Genomic DNA, 6,815 nt, shown 5'->3' on the forward strand with positions numbered 1-6,815 from the left:
AGGACTGCTGTTCCACACACCATGGAGTCACCAGGGCAGGCACAGCCTGAGGACTGCTGTCCTACACACCATGGAGTCACTAGGGCAGGCACAGCCTGAGGACTGCTGTCCTACACACCATGGAGTCACTAGGACAGGCACAGCCTGAGGACTGCTGTTCCACACACCATGGATTCACCAGGGCAGGAACAGCCTGAGGACTGCTGTCCTGCACACCATGGAGTCACCAGGGCAGGCACAGCCTGAGGACTGCTTTCCTACACACCATGGAGTCACTAGGGGAGGCACAGCCTGAGGAGTGCTGTTCTACACACCATGGAGTCACTAGGGCAGGCACAGCCTGAGGACTGCTGTTCCACAGACCATGGAGTCACTAGGCAGGCACAGCCTGAGGACTGCTGTCCTACACACCATGGAGTCACTAGGGCAGGCACAGCATGAGGACTGCTGTTCTACACACCATGGAGTCACTAGGGCAGGCACAGCCTGAGGACTGCTGTTCTACACACCATGGAGTCACTAGGGGAGGCACAGCCTGAGGACTGCTGTTCTACACACCATGGAGTCACTAGGGCAGGCACAGCCTGAGGACTGCTGTTCCACAGACTATGGAGTCACTCAGGGCAGGTGCAGCCTGAGGACTGCTGTTCCACACACCATGGAGTCACTAGGGCAGGCACAGCCTGAGGACTGCTGTTCTACACACCATGGAGTCACTAGGGCAGGCACAGCCTGAGGACTGCTGTCCTACACACCATGGAGTCACTAGGGCAGGCACAGCATGAGGACTGCTGTTCTACACACCATGGAGTCACTAGGGCAGGCACAGCCTGAGGACTGCTGTTCCACACACCATGGAGTCACTAGGACAGGCACAGCCTGAGGACTGCTGTTCTACACACCATGGAGTCACCAGGAAAGGCACAGCCTGAGGACTGCTGTTCCACACACCATGGATTCACCAGGGCAGGAACAGCCTGAGGACTGCTGTCCTACACACCATGGAGTCACTAGGACAGACACAGCCTGAGGACTGCTGTTCTACACACCATGGAGTCACTAGGGCAGGCACAGCCTGAGGACTGCTGTTCCACACACCATGGATTCACCAGGGCAGGAACAGCCTGAGGACTGCTGTTCTACACACCATGGAGTCACTAGAGCAGGCACGGCCTGAATACTGCTGTCCTACACACCATGGAGTCACTAGGGGAGGCACAGTCTGAGGACTGCTGTCCTACACACCATGGAGTCACTAGAGCAGGCACAGCCTGAGGACTGCTGTCCTACACACCATGGAGTCACTAGGGCAGGCACAGCCTGAGGACTGGTGTCCTACACACCATGGAGTCAGTAGAGCAGGCACCGCCTGAGGACTGCTGTCCTACACACCATGGAGTCACTAGGGGTGGCACAGTCTGAGGACTGCTGTTCTGCACACCATGGAGTCACTCAGGACAGGCACAGCCTGAGGACTGCTGTTCTACACACCATGGAGTCACCAGGGCAGGCACAGCCTGAGGACTGCTGTTCTACACACCATGGAGTCACTAGGGCAGGCACAGCCTGAGGACTGCTGTCCTACACACCATGGAGTCACTAGGGCAGACACAGCCTGAGGACTGCTGTTCTACACACCATGGAGTCACTAGGACAGGCGCAGCCTGAGGACTGCTGTCCTACACACCATGGAGTCACTAGGGCAGGCACAGCCTGAGGACTGCTGTCCTACACACCATGGAATCACTAGAGCAGGCACAGCCTGAGGACTGCTGTTCTACACACCATGGAGTCACTAGGGCAGGCACATCCTGAGGACTGCTGTTCCACACACCATGGAGTCACTCAGGGCAGGCACAGCCTGAGGACTGCTGTTCCACACACCATGGAGTCACCAGGGCAGGCACAGCCTGAGGACTGCTTTCCTACACACCATGGAGTCACTAGGGGAGGCACAGCCTGAGGAGTGCTGTTCTACACACCATGGAGTCACTAGGGCAGGCACAGCCTGAGGACTGCTGTTCCACAGACCATGGAGTCACTAGGCAGGCACAGCCTGAGGACTGCTGTCCTACACACCATGGAGTCACTAGGGCAGGCACAGCATGAGGACTGCTGTTCTACACACCATGGAGTCACTAGGGCAGGCACAGCCTGAGGACTGCTGTTCTACACACCATGGAGTCACTAGGGGAGGCACAGCCTGAGGACTGCTGTTCTACACACCATGGAGTCACTAGGGCAGGCACAGCCTGAGGACTGCTGTTCCACAGACTATGGAGTCACTCAGGGCAGGTGCAGCCTGAGGACTGCTGTTCCACACACCATGGAGTCACTAGGGCAGGCACAGCCTGAGGACTGCTGTTCTACACACCATGGAGTCACTAGGGCAGGCACAGCCTGAGGACTGCTGTCCTACACACCATGGAGTCACTAGGGCAGGCACAGCATGAGGACTGCTGTTCTACACACCATGGAGTCACTAGGGCAGGCACAGCCTGAGGACTGCTGTTCCACACACCATGGAGTCACTAGGACAGGCACAGCCTGAGGACTGCTGTTCTACACACCATGGAGTCACCAGGAAAGGCACAGCCTGAGGACTGCTGTTCCACACACCATGGATTCACCAGGGCAGGAACAGCCTGAGGACTGCTGTCCTACACACCATGGAGTCACTAGGACAGACACAGCCTGAGGACTGCTGTTCTACACACCATGGAGTCACTAGGGCAGGCACAGCCTGAGGACTGCTGTTCCACACACCATGGATTCACCAGGGCAGGAACAGCCTGAGGACTGCTGTTCTACACACCATGGAGTCACTAGAGCAGGCACGGCCTGAATACTGCTGTCCTACACACCATGGAGTCACTAGGGGAGGCACAGTCTGAGGACTGCTGTCCTACACACCATGGAGTCACTAGAGCAGGCACAGCCTGAGGACTGCTGTCCTACACACCATGGAGTCACTAGGGCAGGCACAGCCTGAGGACTGGTGTCCTACACACCATGGAGTCAGTAGAGCAGGCACCGCCTGAGGACTGCTGTCCTACACACCATGGAGTCACTAGGGGTGGCACAGTCTGAGGACTGCTGTTCTGCACACCATGGAGTCACTCAGGACAGGCACAGCCTGAGGACTGCTGTTCTACACACCATGGAGTCACCAGGGCAGGCACAGCCTGAGGACTGCTGTTCTACACACCATGGAGTCACTAGGGCAGGCACAGCCTGAGGACTGCTGTCCTACACACCATGGAGTCACTAGGGCAGACACAGCCTGAGGACTGCTGTTCTACACACCATGGAGTCACTAGGACAGGCGCAGCCTGAGGACTGCTGTCCTACACACCATGGAGTCACTAGGGCAGGCACAGCCTGAGGACTGCTGTCCTACACACCATGGAATCACTAGAGCAGGCACAGCCTGAGGACTGCTGTTCTACACACCATGGAGTCACTAGGGCAGGCACATCCTGAGGACTGCTGTTCCACACACCATGGAGTCACTCAGGGCAGGCACAGCCTGAGGACTGGTGTTCTACACACCATGGAGTCACTAGGGCAGGCACAGCCTGAGGACTGCTGTTCCACACACCATGGAGTCACTAGGGCAGGCACAGCCTGAGGACTGCTGTTCTACACACCATGGAGTCACTAGGGCAGGCACAGCCTGAGGACTGCTGTTCTACACACCATGGAGTCACTAGGGCAGGCACAGCCTGAGGACTGCTGTTCTACACACCATGGAGTCACTAGGGCAGGCACAGCCTGAGGACTGCTGTTCCACACACCATGGAGTCACTCAGGGCAGGTGCAGCCTGAGGACTGGTGTTCCACACACCATGGAGTCACCAGGGCAGGTTCAGCCTGGTCCCTACACCTCCCAGTGCTAATGTGGTCTCTTAAGATGTCACCAAGATTCAGTATTTTCGTGGTTATTTATGTATTTGTATGTAGAAGAGTGAAAACCCAACCTGGACATGTAGTAGTATATAAATAATGTGTTGGGGGAGACACCAATTTCTAAGTGAATGCCAGAGAAGAAGGAGGCCAAGGGTCCATGCCATGAAAAGAAAAATGAACCTAGTTGTTCTGGGAGGTGGAGGAGACAGCTCATGCCCGCTCCATTGTTCTGGGAGGTGGAGGAGACACTGTGTGATTTCTTCCGGGGCAGCAGTTTGCTGGCACAGTCTGTGCCCCAGCTGTGCTGTCTGTCCAGCTCAAAGACACTGTCCAGCATTTGAGAGGTGCTTGTCCAGAGACTGGGCCCCAGAGCTTGTGCTGTGTGTGAGGTCGTGAGGCCTGGGCGGCGCTGCTGACCCCTCGACTTCCGTGACCCCTTTGGGCAAGCGTTACTGGCGGCTGGCCTGCCTCGCCACCCTTGTTCTCCACTCTCGCCTCCCTGCGTCAGGCAGGTGGGTCTCTTGCTGGGCCAGTGGGTCTCTGCCACTGAATTGTCTCTGCACTCCGGCCTTTGCTACCTCTCCATTCATCTTTGACCCTTTCATCCATGAAAGCATCTGCATATACGTGGCGCTAAGTTGGGTGTTTTTAAATCAGGCTCAGTGTGACCAAGTGAATCTCTCTGTTCGTCTTTCAGTTAGTCTTTCCTGTGTACTCTTTGAGAATTTCATATATTGAAATCTAGTGGACATTCCGTCACCTGTTACAGCTGCCATTTGCAAGTGCTTGCAGATATTTTTTGAACCTTAACGACAGAGTACCCTCAAAACCCTGCGAGGTGAACATGATCATTTCTGTTGTAACAGTTAGAAAACTGAAGTTCAAAGCTGTCACTTCCTGGGACTCAGCAGCTGGTGAGTTGAACCCAAGGCTTTCTGGAGGACTTAGCAGGCTTCCATCTCCAGCTTTCCCTGGAACAGAGTGGGAGGGACCTGAAGGATTTCTGAAAACAAGACAGAGGGTCCCAGCAAGGCAAAACTGGGGGCCCGTCGGAAGACTCGTTTGTAGAATGATGAAAACCCACATTTTTTTTATCCATTCATCTATTGAAGGGCATCTGGGTTGGTTCCACAGTCTAGCAATTGTGAATTGTGCTGCTATGAACATCGATGTAGCAGTGTCCCTGTAGTACGCTCTTTTAAGGTCTTCTGGGAAAAGTCCAAGAAGGGCAATAGCTGGGTCAAATGGTGGTTCCATTCCCAGCTTTCCCAGGAGTCTCCATACTGTTTTCCAGATTGGCCGCACCAGTTTGCAGTCCCACCAGCAATGTACAAGAGTACCCTTTTCCCCACATCCTCTCCAGCACTTGTTGTTGTTTGACTTCATAATGGCTGCCAATCTTACTGGAGTGAGATGGTATTATGCAGCACTAAAAAATGACAAAATCATAGAATTTGCAGGGAAATGGATGGCACTAGAGCAAATTATGCTTAGTGAAGCTAGCCAATCCCTAAAAAACAAATACCAAATGTCTTCTTTGATATAATGAGAGCAACTAAGAACAGAGCAGGGAGGAAGAGCAGGAAGAAAAGATTAACATTAAACAGATACATGAGGTAGGATGGAAAGGGAGAGAAAAGGGAAATTGCATGGTAATGGAGGGAGACCCTCATTGTTATACAAAATTACATATAAGAGGTTGTGAGGGGAATGGGAAAATAAACAAGGAGAGATATGAATTACAGTGGATGGGGTAGAGAGAGAAGATGGGAGGGGAGGGAGGGGGGATAGTAGAGGATAGGAAAGGTAGCAGAATACAACAGTTACTAATAGGGCATTATGTAAAAATGTGGATGTGTAACCAATGTGATTCTGCAATCTGTATTTGGGGTAAAATTGGGAGTTCATAACCAACTGGAATCTAATGTATGAAATATGATATGTCAAGAGCTTTATAATGTTTTGAACAACCAATAAAAAAAATTAAAAAAAAAAAAAAAGAATGATGAAAACCCTATTAATGGTCTGATTCTTAGTGGGCTTAGTCTCTGAACCAGGTGACCTGCTTTAATTGCAGCTCATCCCTCTTGGGGTAGCAGTTGAGCCCTGCCAGCCAGCAGAGGGCAGCACAGGCCGGCTCACAGAGGAGCTGGCTCAGCCACCAGGGTGGAAAATCCCTTGGTGTGCGGGCTCCAGAGCACCTGCTGGCCTTGCCAGGTGAGGGACGCCCAGGTGCAAGGGCTCCGGCTCAGGCCTAGGAACAGCCATTCCTCTCCTCTAGGTTCCCTGGAGAAATAGTTGAGAAGATTCTAGATCAATTGCAGATTGTCTCAAGCACCAGGTTCCACAGCTCCCTGGAGCGTGGGGTGGTTTTCGTCTGCATCAGTTGTATCGAATGCCTTTTTCTGAAATATGTCTGACTGTGGCAGGAATCTCAGATGATTTCCTGGAGGCAAAAAGAATAAGTCCAGGGAGCTCTTAACGCCATGCAGCACCTGGGGGCTTTGGGAAGACCAGACCCCGCTTCTTACAGGACGTAAGACACAATATAAATAGCAGCGTCCCAACACTGTAGAAATTAGCTGGCAAGATGGTTTATATTCAGTTTATGGCGACCGTTATCTCCTAATTTATTAATGAGTGTTAAAATAAGAGGTATTAGTGTGTCCTGTGCTCCATCATTATTTAGATAGAGGTTCAGAATTAAATTCCTGTTGGTAATTTTAACTTCCATGAACCTGTTACTGATGGGTGGGAGCCACAGGGGCAACGCCCACCTGACAGAGGCAGGATTCCAGCTCCCAGGGCCACTTACTGCCATGGGGCCGTCGGCAAAGCTCTCCCATCCCTGGCCCAGCACAGGGGCCACGAGGTCTGTGTCCTGGTTTTGCTGAGGAACCTGTCTG

The sequence above is a fragment of the Marmota monax genome, unplaced genomic scaffold, assembly GCF_021218885.2.
Source record: "Marmota monax isolate L192 unplaced genomic scaffold, Marmota_monax_Labrador192_F-V1.1 WCK01_AAM20220418_F8-fsc00026, whole genome shotgun sequence".
Classification (NCBI taxonomy): domain Eukaryota; kingdom Metazoa; phylum Chordata; class Mammalia; order Rodentia; family Sciuridae; genus Marmota; species Marmota monax.